Source organism: Pantherophis guttatus, chromosome 1 (genome assembly GCF_059756535.1).
Source record: "Pantherophis guttatus breed Tessera chromosome 1, ASM5975653v1, whole genome shotgun sequence".
Classification (NCBI taxonomy): domain Eukaryota; kingdom Metazoa; phylum Chordata; class Lepidosauria; order Squamata; family Colubridae; genus Pantherophis; species Pantherophis guttatus.
In genome coordinates this window covers 225024801-225046747 of record NC_142063.1, presented here as the reverse complement: position 1 = coordinate 225046747, position 21947 = coordinate 225024801, and the positions used below count along the sequence as shown (strand labels likewise).

The 21947-nt window shown below is 38.8% G+C and overlaps 1 long non-coding RNA gene across 1 annotated transcript; it reads right to left on the bottom strand.

Annotated features, from left to right (window-relative positions):
• Positions 1 to 561: 561 nt before the first annotated feature.
• On the bottom strand, positions 562 to 20124 carry LOC117676878 (uncharacterized). The gene is made up of 2 exons (XR_004594540.3): positions 19834 to 20124; positions 562 to 837 (listed from the first exon to the last, which is right to left on the bottom strand). It is a non-coding gene; the product is annotated as an uncharacterized LOC117676878 (long non-coding RNA).
• Positions 20125 to 21947: the final 1823 nt, after the last annotated feature.

Sequence of the window (21947 nt, the reverse complement as noted above, 5' to 3'; positions counted from 1 at the left end):
CCTTAGAAGTTCATTTTGGAGGCCAGAATCAATTATATTAAAGCTTGCTGGCAGATGGTAACTAAAAAAAAAATAAAAAATCAAGGCTATTATCTAAGCCTTTGGGCCCTTTTGGCCATAAATAAAATTGATTGAATTGATCTAGGCACTGTTAGGCACTTTTAGGAGCATTGATTTTAATGGGAAAGTGAGGTTTTCCAGTTAAATCAATGGGACTTCAAAGTGCCTAAGGCCAGCTAGCTTGTACAGTACTCCGATATAGCAAGCAATCTGTTTCTGTCACCACTTGGAAAGCTTTTATTTCATGCATAGCCACTAAATAATCATTGCTTTAGCAAGCACACACTGTTAAGTTCTACAGTGAAAATGCTTATTCGCAAAAATAAAATTAGATCTAATTCCTAGAGATAATCAATACTATATGTTAAGCAGTAGCCAACCACACTTTGCTTCCTGAAGGAACATTTTTTTTAATTTTAAAAAATTGAATGTTGTCGATTCCTTTTGACATACAGTCTTGACCCATCTCTGCGGCATGAATAAAATCTAAGGAAAAGTGTATTAATTGATCAAGTCAGTCTACATGTTTATTACAGACAGCAATATTTAAAGCAGCCCAGTCTATTTGATTCTCTCTCTGTCTCTGTCTGTGCCTCTCTGTCTCTGTCTCTCTGTCTTTCTCTTTCTGTCTCTGTCTCTTATGTTCAACAGGAGCATCGGTAAGAAGGTACCAGCCAGGAGACTGTGATATGGAAACAGATGGGAGATGGGAAGTCTTCAGGTTTGTTCCTTCATCCATATTGTTCTTTGCTCTTGTGGGTATCTAAACATCACCATCTATAGAACAGGGAATAATTAGTTGGAGAAGTTACAGTATATAGTTTTCTTTCTGCAGCTTTCCAGATGACAGCTTCTCCTCTCATTGTATCAAAATGCTGTTAAGAATAGGAACTCTTTGACGAAACCTACTGAACAGTGAAAGTTGTCAAGAGCTGTAGTTCAGCAATACCTGGAGAACCACAGCTTGTCTGCTATTGTAATAATGCTTGATTCATGGGCTGTCTTGAGTTGTCTTCTTTAAACTTTTCTTTTTTCGATGCAAGATGAAAGAGGCACATAAATTAAACTACTATCTCTTCACATATAAAGGGGGAATAAAAGGCTTCTTTTTCCTCGACAAGGTCTAACCTGCAGAATTCTCACTGATTATTTTTTTTTCCTATTAAAATAATCCAACTGTATCAACCGAGCAAAAACATCTAATGGAAGGGCTAGGAGTTAGCCTGCAGATATCAAACCAGGTTGTCTCAATATTTTTCTGTGAAAGGGTTAGGTTTTAGTCTGTACAAAAAGATGACCCAAATATTTGTGGGAAGCTCCCCACCCCCCAGAAGAATGAAATATTTGGAGGAATATTTGCAGGATATTATATTTCCCCAAAGGGAGAAATGGAAAAACATGTTCTTAAGGGAGACAGAAAGCAGACCCAGTCACCCTGCCCCCAAGCCGAAACTGAGGAGGCCAGCTTTTAGAAATGCAGATTTGGTAATCCATTCATGACAGAATATTTTGAAACTCCTTGGCAGAATGGTAAGATTAGAAAGCAGCCCTTCACCCAAGATCCAACACAGGACGAAAGCCATTAGCCACAATAGAAATTGCCCAACACCCTTTCAAAATACAAGCCCCTTCATTGCACTATCCTCAGGAACAGTCCAAACTTCAATGTCACAGAAATCTATAAAGATCCATCCACTCATTCGACCATTTTGTCAGCTGACCAGAATCACATGTGGTTGGTGCTTTTGCTTAATCAACAAACCTTTCTTTCCAATCAGCCTCCATGTTTCCAGTGTCTTTGTCCCAGCTTGGAACTGAACCAGATGGATTTTCCTTCCAACAGATTCAACCAGGTTTTTGAAAAGATTTTCCATAATTGAGATATATTTGAAGGCTAGTGTTTAGTTACCTATACAATATACAATCGTTACTTATTGTTTTAGAATGCACTGTTCACCATCCAGAGTTAAGGTGAGTGAGAAGGTCTTTGTTCTGGTGCATAACCTAATGGCACAGAATTTCTTCGAACTCCTGGTTTATATTGCTCCTCTGGCTTTGTAAAATTTTAAAGGCAGGAAAATTCCAAAGAATTGTGAAAAAGAAATTGCCTTATCTATAAAAATAGTTTTACTGTTTCGAGACTTTTTAATCACAGTTAAAATTTATTTTGTATTCCAGGATGAAATAATAAAGAACCCACTGACAATCTCCACTCTTCCCGACCATAGCTTTGCTCATAACATAGTGCATATTGCTTCTCAAAATGAAACAGCATCGGTCCCTTTGATAAAAGTGTTATAACATTACATTGGTGAAAAACAAGGTCATAATATTAGCACAGACAAGCAGATGAACCGAAGTAAAGATTAAAGCTATTGCTCAAATAGCGGAACAGAAGGTTTAGTCAACCACACTGTTACAGTTGCATAATGAAAGATATATATTATTAGTATCTTTTTTAGAAAGTTGTAAGGGGAAATATCATACAAATTAGACAATGAATTCTACATAGAACTGAATGATGTACACATTCAAAACAAATACTTCACCAACCTCTATCAAAATTGTTGAACTTGGTTTGAATAGCTATACAGGCATTTAAGCTGGAACTTAGAAGGCTTCATTGCCCAACTCTTACTGCCACCAATTCAGCTCACCTCATTGCTGAAGAAAGGTTAAGCCAAAATCTAAGGTTTAATTGAGGACTCTGATAGGTGTATTGGAACCATGAATGGGAATCCATTTGCCTCTGTCAGCAAATGAGGGCATTTCCCCTATGAAGTTGGCAAAGATGGCATTTTCCCTATGTAGTTAAAAATTGGGAAGGACTGAACTAGAACTATGCAGAAAAGCACAGAATCTTGATCTGAATTGGATGTATGAATCACTTATTATGGAATAAGATTTAGCTTCATGTTATATACATTGTTATTGTAAGTATGAATCCCACATCTAAGTAATGAGGAATTTTGCAGTGCCAATTCTTACTTCTTTTCTCTTTTGACACCAAAGCAGTAAAAGAGAAGGAAGAGGATGGGGGAGGAAGAGGAGGAAGAGGAAGAAGACGAGGAGAATTCTTATCCAAGATTTGATTTCCTGGAGCTAGACAACACATCTGCAGTATAAATATGGTTGATGAACAGTAACAGAATTACTACTCCATAAAAAACTCAGGAAGAATGCTGAGGTAGCAAAGACTTCACAGTCTTTGCTACCTATTCAGTAATGATCATTGAATGGAAAAATAAACAAGATGACTCAAACTCATGTTACAGGAAGACAAATTTGATGTAGTAGACATATCTGAGACTTAGGACGAATGGAAGAACACCATTGAAGAATACAGCCTGTTCAAAAGTAACAGAGGCAATTCAAATGAATACGTAGTTGTACCATATGATTAAAAAGAAGAGAAAAAAATAGCAAAGAAATTGAAGGGAATCCAGCATAGTTTGTCCAAGAAATTCCTGAGCTCTCTGACTTACAATTCTGTCTTTCAAAGAGGGGAAGAAGAAAGAATGGGATAATTAGTTCTGATGCTAACCATCAAGGAAGACTTAATAACAGAATGGAAAGTGAAGTCTGTGAGCAAAGAAGACTATGTAATGCTGTAATTATTGATATTAAGGGAATATTAATTTGAATATAATAAATGCATACCTGGGACTTCAAGCAAGTAGATTTTAATAAATGAGTAGGACTAGCATTAGGCTAAGACTGAGTGGGCACTGGCCTAGGGTGCTAAAACTTAAGAAATACCAACACAACCCCTCCTTGCAAATCATTCTAAGAATGCAAATCTTTGCATTGGCAGGAAGTAAAACCATAGAAAATGTGGCCTAGAGTCACCACGTATTCTTCAGCTAGACCTGACTCAGAGCAATGATAAGAAGTATCCTATGGCAGGAGAAGTTAATGGGAAAAAGGAAAGAAGCCGATATAGGTAAGAGCTGCTAAAAAAGCATAAAAGCAAACAATTCCAGTTAAGGAGTTGGGGAGGAAAAGAGCAGAAATAGCCATAGCAAAAAATATAATGAAATTCTGGCAACTAAAAATGATATTATATACACATTGGGAATCCTTGGCTTACTCTCATTTGTTCAATGACCATTCAAGAGTTATGACAGTGCTGAACAAGTGAGGGCATTGCACGCCAAAACAACTAGACACAAGGACAGGCTTTTCCCACATGCCATCACTCTGCTAAACAACTAATTCCTACAACACTATCAAATTACACAGTAGGGCTGTATTACTATTATCCTTCTCATCTTTCCTATTACCTATTTCCTTATCTTCTATATGACTATAACTTTGTTGCTTGTAGTTTACAATCTATATTAATTGTTTTGTTTAGTATCCTAGTATGACTTATGTTGATTGCTTATTTGGTATCCTATGACTATCACTGACTATTGTATCTTATAATTTATGATGAATGTATTTTATGATTATGATCATGATTTATCACTTGTTGCTTGTATGTATATTGAGAGCTTATGCACCGGAGACAAATTCCTCGAGTGTCCAATCACACTTGGCCAATAAACAAAATTTACGACTGGTCCACAAGTTCCGTCTGCCACAGCATCCCAACAATTACATGATTGTGATGTGCAACATTTCCTGTTGACTTCTCACAATCAAAGTCAAAGGGGAAGCTGGTAGAAAATTGGAAATCACAACAATATAAGGTCCTTGTTAATGAGTCACATGGTCTTCACTTAATAACAGCAGCCAGGACTTCTGGAATTGCCCACCAGTAAGCAGCATGTTCTAATGGCACCACACTTTGCAACCACATAGTTTAGTGACAGAACTTCTTGTCCCACTTTCTGTCACAAATTGAGGATTAGCTGTAGGAGGTTGGAAAACAGAGATTGCCATAGCAGTGTACATGCAGGTCCCCAAAATTCTAGAGACAGAGTGAGGAAAATTAAACCCCAGAATGAGCTAAAGTTAGTAAAGGATTGTTAGAATTCTTCAGATAGATTTAAAATAAAAGGAAGAGAAAAGGAATAATGTATGAGCTAAATATAGGCAGGGAATAGCTTCTAACCTTGTGTGAATTCAAATAGTCAAGGAAAGAAAGGATGAATCTTATGATTGATGATAATCTTATGATTATTTTATGAATCGTGTGAATCTTTTGACGAAGATTATAGAAAATGATTCTGTCAAAACCCTGATCCATTGTCTTCTAGAGAAGTCCTGGAAAGAATCAGACTAGAATAGGGGTGTCAAACTCATGTCATCACAGCGGCATCATGTAATGTATCAGGACTTTTTCCCCCTTTGCTAAACCAGGTGTGGGTGTGGCCAGTGCATGATGCATCCAGTCCGCAGGCCGGGACTAGAAGGAAGTATATATTGTCCCTTTTCAGGAAAAAAAGGAGCGAGAGGAAAAGGTCATCCAGAGATTTACAAACTACTTGACACCAATATTTGGAAAATTCAAGAACAATTTGATATAATTACCAGTCACACTTTGAAAACAATGTGGTTTCCAGATATCAATATGGATTGTTAATCTTATTTCATTTTTTTGATACAGAATGTTGATTTCCAAATAGGTTCTGGGAATGCTATAATCTGTCTTCAGCAAACCATTTGACAAAATATCCCATGACATTCTATTTAGGAAACTAGCTAAGAATGGGCTTGATAGCATCTATTAGGAGGATCCCAGCTGGCTTAGAAATTACACTTAAAGAGTGCTCATCCAACTGGAAAGAGATATTAGGTATACTCTTTGAAAAATGTAATGCAGTTTGCAAGTTAAAGCACCAAAATATACCTATATGCAGGCAGGACAATCATCTTCAAAATAAAAGTTCCTTTCTTAAAGTTTCCCAAGCTTGGTGCCCTTGTGTCTGCTCAACTATCATTTTCAATGATATTCTCAAAGCACAGTGGTTGTAACATATACCTAACAGGCAGAAGATCACTGACTCAAAAACTGGTAAAAAGTTTTTTTTTCTTTTTTTAATTACCATTTTCTTTTCCCTTAGGCTGCCCACCTTATTTTTTTTTTTAAAAAAAAAGATCCAAACCTTCTATATCAATTTCTTCAGTCACTTAAGGTAGTTTCACTTCATCTCCCAACAGCCCCAATAATAATAATAAAAAAAGTACCGCAGAGGACTTACCACTGCATTGATCTGAAGCTGGCTAGAAAAAAAGAAAAGGAGAGTTCCGATGTTTCGGTGTTGTGCCAGTGGATTATTTAACAACAAAAACAACAACAAAAAGCCTAGAAGGAAAGTGGATAGCTCAGGGAAAGAGGATTAATAAAATTAATCCTCTTTTCCTGAGAGGATTTAGTAATTAAAAAAAAATCTGTTGGGATCCTCTACTTCTCAGGCACTTGTTATAACTACCATGCTACTGAAACTCCATTAGTAATGATATATCTGCAGCAGAGATTAGAGAGCTGCAGGATAGTAACCAGGCCAGGGCAAGGTGTTCTTGTCAGAATCATAGTAATCAATCAAAATGCAAAAGTTTGTCCAGAAGAAAACAAAGCACGGTGGGCAAACTAGACAATGATACCTGAGCTAGCACAAGACAGAAAACATTACTTTCATCACAGACCAGGGAAACAATTCTAGATATTGCATTCATAGTGGGTTCCAGGCAATAGCAACAGCACTTAGACCAGGGGTGAAATGTTCCCGGTTCGGACCAGATAGCCCGATCCAGTAGCGATGGAGGTGGGTGGTTCGGAGAACCGGTAGCAAAAATCCCTGCCCCCCCCCCATGCCCAGCTGTGCCGTGCAATCATCAGAGGCTTTTTAAAAAAAAAAAATTTAAAAGCATTTTTTCTACAACCTCTTCAGCCGAAAAAATGCTTTTAAAAGTAAAAAAAAAAGCCTCTGATGATCGTGCGGCTCAGCTGGGATCACCAAAGGCTTTTAAAACCATTTTTTTCTACAACCTCTTCAGAGCTGAGTTGCCTGATCGGCAGAGGCTTTTTTTCTTTTAAAAGCCTCTGACGATCCAAGCTGAGTTGCCTGATCGGCAGAGGCTTTTAAAACAAAAAAAAAGCCTCTGCTGATCAGGCAACTCAGCTGGGATTGTCAGAGTCTTTTGAAAGCATTTTTTACAACCTCTTAACTGAAGAGGTTATAGAAAAAATAGTTTTAAAAGTTAAAAAAAAATGGCCACGCCCACCCAGTCACATTACCCCTCCCTACCAAGCCACGCCCACAGAACCGGTAGTAACAAATTTTAGATTTCACCACTGACTTAGACCAGGGGTGTCAAACTTGATTTCATTGAGGGCCACATCAGGAAGCATTGCAATGGAAAAAGTGGACTGTTGGTGAATTCCTGTCATTGAAATCTATCTGGGAAAAAGTGGGATGATGAGATTACCCACATGTCCTCCAGCAACTGCTTCTTGCGAGTAGATTGCCGGAATGTAGGTGTCTGACTGGAAGCTGTATGTAAAATTGCTATTGTTCTACAGAGACAATTATAACTTTTAAAATATAGAGAGAAAGTCTGCTAAAATCAGATCCCTAAGTCAATCAGGAGATGCTGCCTATATTCCCAATACAGGTAGTTCTTGATTTGCAACCACTTGTGTAACAACCATTTGAAGTTATGACAGTGCTGAAAAGAATTTACTTACAACTGGTCCTCACACTTATGACTATCAAAGCATCCCCACAGTCACATGATCAAAATTTGTGCGCTTGACAACTGGCATGTATTTACAATGGTTGCAATGTCCTGGGATCATGTGATTGACATTTATGATCTTTCCAAGGGTCTTCAATCAGTGGTGGGTTTCAACCAGTGTTACAACCTGTTTGCTTCATGCACGCGTTTTGTGGGGAGGGGCTGAGCCAGCCAGTAATTTAACAACCGGTTCATCCGAACCGGCCCAAACTGGCCGAATTCCACCACTGGATGTGACTCACTGAATGATTCCTTTGCTTAGCAAAAGAAGTTTCGGTCCCAGTTGTTGTGAGGACTGCCTGTATTGAAATTTATTTATTTATTTATTGGTTTGATTTATATGCCGCCCTTCTCTGGAGACTTAGGGCGGCTTACAATGCGTTAAGCAATTGCGAACAAGTCTGTGACCATAAATACTGTACAGTATTAGTGCTTTTCTCTTTCTGAAGAGAACTTTAAGTTTAATAGCTAACAGATTTTTGTCTGTATGAGAAAAGAAAATACTCTATGTATTTGGTGCTAAAATGCAAAAGATAAATGATCTGTCTCATAAAAAAAAGCTTCTTGGATATCAAAAGCTGCTCTTAAACATTAAAGCCAAGTGAGAATGTCTAGTAGGGACCAGCTTCATCCTGACCATTTTGTACATCCAAAATTATAGCGCACCATTTTATGTACCAAAATATAATCCCGCAAACAGAACATACCAAAGCATGAAATATGGCAGATTTCCAGAATTTTAAAGTGTTTTTTTTAACTAAAAACACTTTCTAAAAGCTGTCACTGTCTAAAAGCAAGGTTTCTATAGTCTTCCATCCACCTGGTTAGTGATAAGTTAAAATATGATATTTAATATTATTTTTAAAATAATTTAGGTTATTAAATTGCAGTTATTTAGATGCTTGACGCAGAATGTACATTTGAATTCCACCCCTGCCTCACAAAATCTTCTCCTCCTTCTCCTCCTCCTCCTTCTCCTCCTCCTCCTTTCTTTTTTTCTATCGACAGCAATGGCCTCATAAAGTGACTGTAGAAAGACCCAAAATATTGAAATAACTTTTAAAATTACTTGTAATTGATTAGTTTTGCTACTTCGAATTAGAAGTTATCAGAACTTATCTGATAGAACTTATCAGAATTTGATAAGTTCAAATTCTGAGCCATACTTTGGATGGCATCTTTCAGGGGAACCTGAAGCAACCTCTCACATCGATTCTACACCATAAAACCCCTGGTGTTTTTACATCTTGCTCATTTTCAACTTGCTCATTTTCCACATGGACTTTTATCCTGAAATTACTGTCACAAAGTAGTTGGGCATTTTCTCCCTTGCAATATTTTCTCTTTTCAAGGAAAGATTTGACCGCCATACGTCCAAAATGGCAAGAGGATTCTCACACTGGGCAGGGGGTTGGATTAGACCACCAAAAGTCCTGACTGACTCTATGATTCTATGATTTTATCATGTTGCATGGACATAATCCTGTTAATTATTCCAAAAATGGTTAAGAAGAATTTGAGGCCTTAGACTAAAATTAACTTGATAAAGGAAAACAAGTTTGGCTTTAACTAGATCTTGGAACTCCAGGTTCCATCTTAGTTTAAGGATGGTAATTTGGATAGGCAATTCAGTTGTTCAGTGATAAGGTTATAAAGTGAAATGCCACAGGACTGCACCAATTTACGATGGCAGTTGCAGCAATCTCAAATGAAAAACATTAGGCAAAATCCCATGCAGTTGCAGCTGTGGTGGTGCAGTGGTTTGAATGCAGTATTGCAGGCTGACTCTGCCCATGGCCTGGAGTTCGATTGTGACTGGGTCAAGGTTGACTCAACTTTCCATCCTTCTGAGGTTGGTAAAATGAGGACCCAGATTGTTGGGGGCAATATGCTGACTCTGTAAATCACTTAGAGTGGGCTGTAAAGCATTATGAAGTGGTATATAAGTCTAAGTGCTATTGCTGTTGCTATCTCACAATCATCTCACTGTTTGTGATATGCCACTGGCTTTCTCATTGACTTTCCTTGTGGGAAGCCAACCATAAAGATCACAATCATCATAATTGTGAGTCAGTTGCCAAGCACATGATCGTGTGACTGCTGGGACACGTTGTGGGCCACAACTATGAGGACCCATTGGAAGTCCCCCTCATTCACCACCTTCAGACCTTTGAATGGTCACTTGAAGGAGTGATTATTCAACAAGGAGTGCCTGCATTTTCTCTTTAGTCTCATGGTGATAGAAGAGAGAGAGAAAGAGAGACAGAGAGAGACAGAGGGACAGAGAGACAGAGAAACAGAGAGAGACAGAAAGAGAGAGAGAGAGAGAGACAGACAGACAGAGACAGAGACAGAGACAGAGACAGAGACAGAGGGACAGAGAGACAGAGAGAGAAACAGAGAGAAACAAAGAGAGAGAGACAGACAGACAGATAGAGAGAAAATAAATTCTGTGGGCTTCTTTCTTTGAAGCAGTGCTCTTGATTAGGTTGGAAAGGTTAGGGAAGCGGTTGAAAGAGCATTGATATTTTGGCCTTTCATCCATGAATACATATGAACATACAGCAGCTTGATTTATTTCCTGTTGTGCGTAACATTTCAGTGTTAAAAAATGCTGCTATTAGACAAAATTCTTAAAATTAAGTACTCATTGCATTTCCCTTTGACCTTTGAAATAATACCTGGGAACACGAACCGTTTGTGAATCTGAACAGCAGCAAGACATAATTAGAATGTTAAGATAGTATCGCAATTGGTATTGTAGCTTTAAATACTGTTCTATTTTTAAAACATGGCAAAATGTGAATTAGATGAAACCCAGTGAAAGATGCAGCAAAATTTGGACTGGAAAGTACAACAAGCTGTTGGATTAATGCTTTGAATGGGATATTGGTTGTCTTATTCCCAGTTGTTATGTAAACTTCTACATAAAATAGAAATGTCATATTTATTGGAGCTTAAAGTTTTGTTGTTGTTTTCAAAGTACACCGAAAAATATAATTGCTGCCACTGAAGTTGGAATTTATTTTGCAATTTCCACCCCCTGATAAGCATTAACTTTTTTCACTTTGACACAGCACACTTGTAAATTGTCATTGTGAGTGAATTTCAAAAGAGCAATGTTTTAATCAATGGCTTTAAATCTGCCCTTAGAGTAGAGTTCAGCGAAATATTTCATAGTTCTTTAGACCAGTCACGCTGACTTTTTCTCAGAGTTATGGAACAGCCTGCAGGCTAGTCTTGCATACTGACAGTAATTTCAGTGTCTCACAATGTGCTGCTTTTGAAGGCATCAAGCACTGAATCTTATTCTATTGTCATCGATTCTGGCTAGAGTGTTGATGCCATCGAGTCAAATTGCCCTGCTATATATTGTTCCATTGTTTAATATATTTTATTTATTTCATTTTATTCTTGTATTTTTGGGGGATGGGGAGGGGAGGGAGGACACTCTGAAGCCCTTGAAATTTTACCGAGGGTTTTTGTCAAGAGTTTCTGAAAGGCAAGAAATTGACTTTGGAAGAATCACATTATTATGAAGGTTCTGCTATGAGAGCAGCATTTTACCATAGTGCTAAAACATTAACTCATCCTTAGAAAGGAACCGCATAGTGGCAGATGTCATTTGATCTTCACCTTAACTTGTTCTGCACTGGAAGGGCCTTCTATGTTGCTTCTCTACCTCCACTTATCTGTAGTACATTAAGAGGCAAATGAGCAGGAACATTCATCTATAATACGAAGTACAAACACTAAAGCTACATTATCCCCACTTCATGGGACAAAATAGAACAGAGGTCACCTGAAGTCCGATTTTCCACTTCTATTTTACTGTCATTATGTACAGGTAGTCCTCAACTTACAGCCACAATCAAGCCCAAAATTTCTGTGGCTAAGCAAGACAGTTGTTAAGTGAACTTTGCCCCATTTTATGACCTTTCTTGCCACAATTGTTAAGTGAAATCACTACAGTTCTGAAGTTAGTAACATGGTTGTCAAGTGAATCTGGCTTCCCCGTTGACTTTGCTTGTCAGAAGGTTGCAAAAAGTGATCACATGACCCCAGGAAACAACAACTGTCATAAATACATGCCAGTTGCCAAGCATCTGAAGTTTGATCACATGACCATAGGGATGCTGCGATGGGCATAAGTGTGAAAAATGATCATAAGTCATTTTTTTCAGTGTCATTGTAACTTTGAACTGTCAATAAACAAGTGGTTGTATGTTGAAAACTATCTGTACATTAATGTCAGGCACAAGGAATCAAAAACAACACTGATCAAAGTAGTATGTTTATTGTTGCTCGCCTATAAACAGGAATCTTGCCAGATTAAAGCACATGCTGCATAACTACTACATAATACTGCAAAGTTTTAGGGAGGCTTTCCATTCAGACTCTTCCTTCCCCCCAAGGCTTCTCAATTGTTTCACTCCTCTCCTCAATTCAGTGCCAGATTCCACCATATCAAAAGAGTTAAAGCTGAAATAACCAAAGGTCACCTCGTTGGGACAATCCATGCTAATTACTCACAGCATTGTTTCCAAACTCTGTGCTAGTACAATAGGAAGATGATTGGTTCCTTTAAGCTCTGGTGCTGGAGAAGGCTCTTACCTTCCTTTGGACAACCAAGATAACCAGTCCTCCAATACTAGAGGAAATCCACCCATAACGCTCACTGGATCAAGGAGACAAATGGACACATCACAAAAGTAATGCAACTATGGCAAAGACGATAATGCTTAACAAGGTGGATGGAAGGAGGTAAAAAAATCAACTGTGCCTGAGGTGGATAGATAGCAATACACATTCAAGAATTGTGCAATGCAATGAGAGACAGAACAGCCTGGAGAACCTTTATCCATATTGTAGAGCAGGGGTGGTCAAATGTGGCCCTTTTACAACCTGTGGACTTCAACTCCCAAGCTGTCTCAGGAATTCTGGGAGTTAAAGTCCACAGGTTGTAAAAGGGCCACATTTGACCACCCTTGTTATAGAGTCATCAGGAGTTGCCTATGATATGATGGAACATAACTTTTTTTCCTGGTGGTTTGGGAAACTTTTGTTCCTTTTGATGTAGTATGGATAGAAAAGCATAGATAATATGAGTTCTTGCCTGTTCAAGTTACTCTCTCTTCTTCCTTTTGTCTGATTTTTATGTCCTACTTTAGCCAGGGAATTGTTTTTGATGTTTGCTGATGTTTAATAAATAAAGCTCAAGTTGAATTTTTGATAAGTATGGTAGGTGGTGTACTTGCTTTGATCTAGATTTGGGATTGACTGAAAGTGTGGCGATTTCAAACTAACTTGGAAATTACCCACAGTAATTTTCCAACACCAGCAATGCTGCACATCCTGGAATATATTTTCTTCATAATGAATGGATTTGTGTTGTCATATTCTTGTCGCAATATTCCTGAGTCAAAACCCTGCCTGTTAGGGATAGAAATGAGTCATGATATGGCTGTAATACAGAGGCTAATTTATTCCATCTTCAAAGAAACAAAAACAGCCAGTCCATGTAATCCTTGATTTATGACTGCAATTGGGACTAGAATTTATGTAGCTAAGCAAAACAGTTGTTAAATGAGTCATGCCCTATTTTACAAACTTTTTTTTATGTTAAGTTACATCAAGATTATATTTGATGATGTTAAGTTACAGCAAGATTATATTTGGGGTCACAATATGTGATGAACTGTTTCAAGATTGTTACACTAGATAGAGGCATGATAAATTATTAAATTCATTATAGTGCATGGATATGGGAATTGTATTAGGCATGATGTGGCTTAGTAGTCCTCCTCATATTCTTACACCTTTCACTCCAGAAACCTTAAAAGTTTTCTGTCCTCATGCATTGTGTCCCTCCCTCCCTCCATCCATTTGCACCCATACACACATATACAGAGTCTTAGGCTTTTGACTTCATATACAGGCTTATAAGAGTTAGATTGGCATCCACAAGAGAGATTTTGATTGTTTGCTTTCCTCTAAAACAAGGCAAGCAATATTATTGTGCCCAAGAGCTGTACTTTTGAGGGGGGGTAGAGATGCAGGAGCTTGTGGCATCTGTTTATCAAAACATCAAGTAATCATCATGTCCATATACAGTACATACTGAATGTATTAATTAGGTGTTCTTTTTCATTGCAGTATTTGTCAAATAATTACTTAAATACAAATAAGTTATATAAAGAGGTTTCTTTGGATATTGATAGATGGGAATCCTCACTTGTCAGCACTGAAGTTTCAAAATGGCCTCTGTCAGGAGCCCTGACAGCATTTTGGATAAGGGTAAATGTTCTATATATGCAGTATATATAAAAAAAACATATGCATACTCTTTCTCAAATTTTTCCGAAAACCGAATACATTTTTGTTATTCATTTCATGGGGTTCTTCAAGTAAAGATACCCTTGAAAAAGATGCCGTTCTCAGCTGTTAGTTGATGGCTTAGTTTTCTGAATACCATTATTAATCATACCATTATTAATAGCTTCTGACTAGTACCAAATCTGGAATGGTTTCCGTTCATATGCGTTTTCTTTCCTGGGCTGTTTTGGAATATTCACACATAGTGAAGTGGACTGTTTCCAATTCAAAATATAATGGCTTAGGCTTATGTCCTGGCACTATTTTAGCTGCTCAATTATTGTGGTATGCCATTTGTAGAAAATTGCATTTTGATCCTTTTTATCATGCTAAATCAACATTTTTGGGATAATCCATACTTTTAACATTTATATTTTAAATGGAAGATTTGGATGGATGCTGTGATTTTTACTTTAAGTGCTGAATGAAAAAGATGCATTTTTTATCGTTCCCTGCATTAAAAGGACAGACATTTCTTTTTGCTAGCAACATACAAAATTAATGGACTAGTTTGCATTGTGGAGTTAAGAAGCGAAATGGAACTCATTTAAATCCAAAACTCAGTACAACATGAGCTCAAGTTTCTGAGTTAAGGAGATTTCAGAGGTAAAATATTGCTTAACGCATTGTAAGCCACCCTGAGTCTCCGGAGAAGGGCGGCATATAAATCAATTTTTATTCAGTTTTTATAGTAATTTTTAATTATTATCAAACCCCTTGAATGAAAAGAATTTATACAATTGAATATGCCAAATGCAAGCACCACTCCTCTTTACAGAGAATCTATATATATAAAAGCGAAAACCACTCACACATTAATCACAAAATCTCCAGAACCATAAAGCCTACAAACTTGAAATTTGTCACGTATGTTCTTCTTGGCTTCTAGGTGCTCACTAAGAAAGGATTTTTTGAAATGACCATCAGAGCATTAGTATTTCCTACATTATTATAATATGCTCTGATGCTAATTAGTTAGACGTTCTACTCTCCCTCCTAATTTGAAAATAACTCTGGAGAGAATGGGATAGCATAGGACAGACTTCTGTGGGGCAAGCCTCATGGAGAGAAGGGGCTAGAAAGCCTGAGGGAGAGAAGGGGATAGGATAGGAGATATTTCGGTGGGGCAAGACTGAGGGCGAGAACGGAAGAGGAGAGGCTTCTGTGGGGCCAACCTGAGGGAGAGAAAGGGAGAGGAGAGGATCTATGGGGCCAGCCTGAGGGAAGGACAGGAGAGGCTTCTGTGGGGCCAGCCTGAGGAAGAGAAAGGGAGAGGAGAGGATCTATGGGACAAGCCTGAAGGAGAGACGGGGATAGAGTGGAGAGGCTTATGTGGGGCAAGCCTGAGGGAGAGAAGGGGAGAGGAGAGGCCGATCGTAACTATTTATTAATTTTCAAACTCTAAGTGTTAATTTATCAAGCCCCATCACATAGTTTCATAGCGAAGCACGGGTATCCAGCTAGTATTTATATGTAAAGGAGTTCCCTATTTGAAGATAGGTAAAATATGCAGTATTTGTATTCAGATACAATTTAAATTAGTGTTGCTGCTTCTAAAGGTTTCATCCATACCTTTAAGTACACAGATTATGCAAATTTGATGGAAAGCTTTTTCTTATTTTTCAAGCAATATGTAAATGGCTATATGCACATTTCTTCAAAAACTTGTATAAGTCAATCCAGCAACTAAAATGAAAAAAAAAATAGTGTTGTGGTAACTTATGGATGGTTTGCCTGTTTGGGTCAGGTAATGGTGATTGGTGGGCTTGGTAAGATTTTGAGACAAAGAACAATGGGATGCTATTTCATCAGAAAATGCTGCTGGCCTAATTTTGCCTCCTCAGTCCAAGGATAATGCTTCTCAGATCACCTGCTGTTCATTAGACTAGATTTTGATATTCAGATTGATATATTTTTTCTACACATTTTATTCAATGTGTTTTTCTTTCCTTCCTCTTTTCTTTTCCTGCTAAGGAATACAGGAATACATTTTTTTTTCATTAAAAAATGAAAATAGGTTACCAGTGCCCCACTGGGTCGTTGTTTCAGAGATATTTCCTTACCTAAACAGACAAACAAAATGAGCTATGGTGGCGCAGTGGTTAGAGAGCAGTACTGCAGGCTACTTCTGCTGACTGCCGGCTGCCTGCAATTTGGCAGTTCGAATCTCACCAGGCTCAAGGTTGATTCAACCTTCCATCCTTCCGAGGTTGGTAAAATGAGGACCCAAATGGTTGAAGGCAATATGCTTACTCTGTAAACCACTTAGAGAGGGCTGTAAAGCACTGTAAAGCGGTATATAGTCTAAGTGCTATTGCTATCACGGATGCGTAAAAAAAACAGCAGGGGTGGGAGTGACTGCCAACTTCCTGCTGACTTCCCCACTGAGTTTCTTTGTGGGAAGCTGGCAAAGATCAGAAAACTTCCTTCCTTCCTTCCTTCCTTCCTTCCTTCCTTCCTTCCTTCCTTCCTTCCTTCCTTCCTTCCTTCGCTCGCTCCCTCCCTCCCTCCCTCCTTCCCTCCCTTCCTCTCTTCCTTCCTTCCTTCCTCCTTCCCTCCCTCCCTCTTTTCCTCTCTCCCTCCTAAAATTAAGACAATGGACTGAATTTTTAGTGGAAAGACCATTCTAGATATGATTGCCTAGCAAAAATTATGTACTGTATTTAGAGTAGTTTCCCTCCCCCAGAAAAGGAGGGGGTAGTTAATGCACCAGTACAGTTTTTCAGCTCTAATTTTTTATGCTTATATAAGAGTGAATCAGTCTGACATACGGCAATGACAGCTTTTTTGCTTGCATAAACAAAGGTATATTTTGCTGATATCCATCATTTTTAATATAATTACATTCATTGGCTTAAAAATCAATGCTCATAAATAACACACATGGAAAATGTATATTGTTCTCGCAATTTACTTTTTTTTTGCATATTGAGTTACAATGCCAGAGCTAAAGGCAATAAAAAAAATTCTAATGATGCATTTAAAATATGTCATGTATGTTAACAAGTGGACCACATGCAGGTTTCTCTACACTGTAGGAAGACCCTTGCCAGATAATGAAATACTTTTCTCTGGATAATGGTCTAAGCCAAGTAGCTCCTTCAATGTTTATAACTCCCTCTTAGATATGATACTTTGCAGAGGATCAATCTTGAATTTGATCTTTACCTCTTTTTTTCATCTAAAGTAGCTGAGGCAGCTGGCATTCTGAAGCAGTGCTTGGACAAGATAATGGACTAAACAACTGAATCTCAGTCCAGCAAGATGGAGAACCTGATATTGGTTCTCCCCATTCCCATCTCACCCTGAATACTGAAGAGAACACCTTTGTTTCCAACCTAATGAAAGTGTATTTACTCTGAGCAGTCTGGTACACTAAATTCCCATTGTCAAGCACTGTTCTTTAGCAAAAGTAGAAGAAGGACAACAGCATGGTCTTTGAACTAACTATGGAAGGCCCAGTGCCAAGGTTCAGCATAGTATCCCTGGAGAGCATGTATACATCCACGTCATCTGGACCTAATTAACTAGGTAACACCCCTATCTGGAACTCCCAAGAATCCTTCAGTTTAGAGAATTTGCTGTAAAAATGACAATCCTTGGATTGTATACAAAGGCATTTGACCACTTCCTACCCACAGGATACCTTTATTCAGCCTTTTTAAAAAAATAAAATGGCACAGGTTGACTTTCTCAAAGCATAAATGGCACTTCCAATCTAGAGGACACTGCATGTCATAGCTGGTATATGAAAGGGTGATGTAATATCAGACTTCAAACAAATGTCACATAACCAAATAAACAGAGCATGTGTTGCATTAGGAGGTTCCCTTATTAGTTCCTGAGTATCTTGTTTAAATGATGAGACTGTAGGACACAGTAACTTTAAAAACAATGCATTTACTCCAGGGGTGGGTTCTACTTACCTTTACTACCAGTTTGCAATGGGAACCTTCTGCACATGTGCAGATTGCCAATGATGACATCCAGGGTGGTGGGCGGGGCCTCACGCTGGTTTTACTACCAGTTCTTGCAAACCGATCTGAACCAGGGGCAACCCACCACTCACAGTAAAGTGTAATTCCCTAATAAAATTAGTTAGATACCATTGGAAATTGGAGGACTTCTGGTGGATAGACTGAGTAAGTATTATATTTTGATGTTTCTCCAGTCTTGATCCATCACACTTTCAAAACTGTCCCAAATCAGTTATTACATAGATTTGGACATTTATGAACAGCAAGGCACAAAACAGTCACAAACTGCACATGCATATCAACTATTAAATTAGCATAACCGTCATTACTCTTTTAACTATACATTCTGAAAGCTCCGTTACAAACCATACCCAACAGCAAAGGTCGAATGCACCCAGCACATGTCCTAAAGCTCAACAAATCAAACAACATCGACTTTGTATTTGCACCGCTTGAAAAATTAAAGAGCATTAGCAACACTTGCTTAACTGAGCACTGCCTGTTACCATTGCCTTACTCATTTGATTCCATTGGATTCCTGCTGCGATTTAATAGAGACCTGCCTGTAAAAGAAAGCTCAAACAGAACACAACATGGAATGCAATCATGACGAAGAATTAGAAAAGGAACAAACTAATCAGCTACATTGGCAGGCAATTAAGAGATATGTTCATCACTGCTTGGAATCAGACAGTCAGAATCTTCTCTGCAATGCTGAATCCTATCTGTCCTCAGTGACTGGAATTCAATCCTGAGAAGATACTTTTAAATAATTGCTGATTTCCCCTCTTATGGTCTCTCTGATCTTATGCCTTATCCCAGTGGTGGGATTCAAATAATTTAACAACCAGTTTGCCCAGGGTCATGTTAGCTGTTGTGGGAAGCGTGGTCCATCCTTGTCCTCCAGCTCTGCCCCACATGGGGGATGAACCTCCCGTGATGGCCAACCGGACCTGGGTGAATCGATTGTTAAATTACCCCCCTCCCCCCACCGCTGCTATCAAAGTGGATCCTGGGCAATGCACTGCAATGGAGAAACAGGAAATGGAGCAGCCAGCACGAGGGAAGGAGGAGGAGCAGGCCGCTCCATTGCCCGTTTCTCCATTGTAGTACAGTGCAGCACCCAGGATCCACTTTGATAGTAGGGTGGTGGTGGTGGTGATAATTTAACAACTAGTTCACCCGAATTGGTGCGAATTGGCTGAATCCCATCACTGCCTTATCCTATCTAAGACCAGGGGTGGGTTCTACTTACCTTTACTACTGGTTCGCAATGGGACCATGCGCATGCGCAGAAGCGTTCTGATGATGTCAGGGTTGGTGGGCGGAGCCTCCCACCAGTTTTACTACCAGTTCTATAGAACTGGTGCGAACCAGGGGCAACCCACCACTGTCTAAGACCATCACAAATTGGAATGGAACAGTCCATCTGGAAACTCAATAAAAAAACAATAATAGCACCCATATACACCCGGCACTTTTTTACTGTGATTAAATATGTCCATTTGGTCCAGACCAGTCTGTTAATTTTATTTTGTTTGTTTGTTTGTTTATTGCATGTATTTGCCACCCATTTCACTGCAAGTTGACTCTGGGCAGCTTACATTAAAAGAGATGAAACTCTGACCATAAGAATACTACAAGGTTATAATTAAAAGAAGAAAACATCAGATAGCACTGGGTAGTACAGCAATGATGAACATGAACCAAATATGGAAAAGCAAGGAAAACCAACCTTTTGGCCAAATGTAGGTTAGTCAGCTCTATCGTGTTCCCCGTAGCTACCTATGGTTGTGAAAGTTGGACCTTCAAAAAGAAAGACGGGAAGAAAATAGACTCCTTTGAGCCATGATGCTGGAGAAGGTACCTGTATATTCCTTGGGCAGCAAAAGTGACCAACAAGCAAGCACTGGAGTTCATAACACCAGACATGTCACTGGAAGGCAAAAACAAAAAATGATGTCTCGCTTATTTTGGCCTGGTCATGTGGGGGAATTCACTAGAGAAAGCAATTATGTTCTGAAGAGTTAGTTGTAAAAGGAAACCAGGCAGCCAAAAAACACAGTGGCTGGATACCATCAGAGTTGACACCAACTAGAGCATAAAAAAACCCTCAAAGAAATAGCGCAAGATCGGAAGATGTGAAGAGACCTGGCCCATAGAATCGCCAAGAGTCGGACACGACTGAATGCATAACATCATCATCATCAATTAAAACAGTACAAAATTATAATTAAAAGATGGGATGGGATGAAGCAAGATGCCCAGGGGAAGGAGATGGAATCTACTATTAGTCCATCAACCACCTCCAGGGTGGAATTCCCTCCTCATTAAGAGGAGGGCTGTTGAATTTTTTCCCTCATACGAGATTCACAGGGCATTAGTGAGATGGTAGCTCTTCTCTCCAAGATCCCCCTCCCACATTATGAAATGGAGCTTCCTTGGCCCCCAAAGTACATGCAGACCCACCTTGCTGCCATTTCATAATAAAGAAACTAAAGCTATTTTATTTCAACTGAATTTTTGGATCAAGGAGCTAATGAAGGGAGCCCATCCTGGATTTTATGTGGCGTTTTTAATTATTGCCTTCTGTTTTTATTTGGGGTTTGTTTGTTTTCGGTACTGTTTTGGATTTAGTTATTTATTATTCTGCTCTTTTTTATTCTCTTTCTTTGGTTTGCTAAACTTCCCAGACTCCTTTGGCGTCAATTACATTGGACAAGTTGTAAAATACATAAAATAAATAGTCATAACCCAATCATAACCCTCACAATAGCCACAACATTCAAAAGTACCTGCTGGAGTACCTGTTTTCTCCTGAAGACAGGATCACACTAATGTAGCCTCTCAGGCATGGAACAAAATGCTGAAAAATGACTGATATGAGCTCATGTGTTTTCTTCTTTGCAACCTTTTGCACACCTTCAGTTGTGTGTCCTGATAACACGTAAATTTGTAGTTTTGTGAAAACATGGCTGGCACATATTCAATAGAAATGGGTGTTGCTTAGCAACCAGGACAGTGGCAGAAGTTGCAGGGTTTTAAGGGATGAAATGAGGGCTTCTGAGAGCGAAATGATAGGATGGGGATGAAATGGAGAGGGCTTTGGTTGCCAGCTGATTGCTCACAAAAATGGAATATTGTCCACCTTCAGTTGCAAAGGTGCCATTATCTATTCCAATGAACAGGCAAATTGGACACTTATAGTATATGCATTTCCTTGTCATGGACAACTGTCCTTGTCCAAAGATGGGGTGAAGTGGAGGGATGCAATCCATCTATCAAAGGTTCATTCTGTTCATAGAATGGCATATGGAGGGGTACAAATGTGCAATGAAGAAGTCAAATACAGCCTGACGGTATTTTTATCCATGACTTCAAAACTCCCATACACACTAGATAGGGCCAAGCTTTCTTCCTTTCCTTTCCTTTCCTTTCCTTTCCTTTCCTTTCCTTTCCTTTCCTTTCCTTTCCTTTCCTTTCCTTTCCTTTCCTTCCCTTCCCTTCCTTTCCCTTCCCTTCCCTTCCCTTCCCTTTTTTTCTTTTCCTTTCTTTTGGAATTTGGCTGGAGAGGGAATTAAGGAGTGAATTAAAACATCCATTTTATTTCTTCAGTTACCGTCCCCCATGGGATGGAGGGTGCAGTTGTCGATATGCTACTCAAATTCTGGTGTAGACTCAAGCCAATAAACCCTAAGGCTTATGTTGTAGTCCAGTATAGTAACCATAGTATAGGATACCATGTCATATCCACCTACCTCTTAACAATGTGATCTTTAACAACATGGTCTCCAAAAGTGGGAAGGGTTACCTCTCTATAAGTTAATGGACATAAACAAAGCAGTTGTG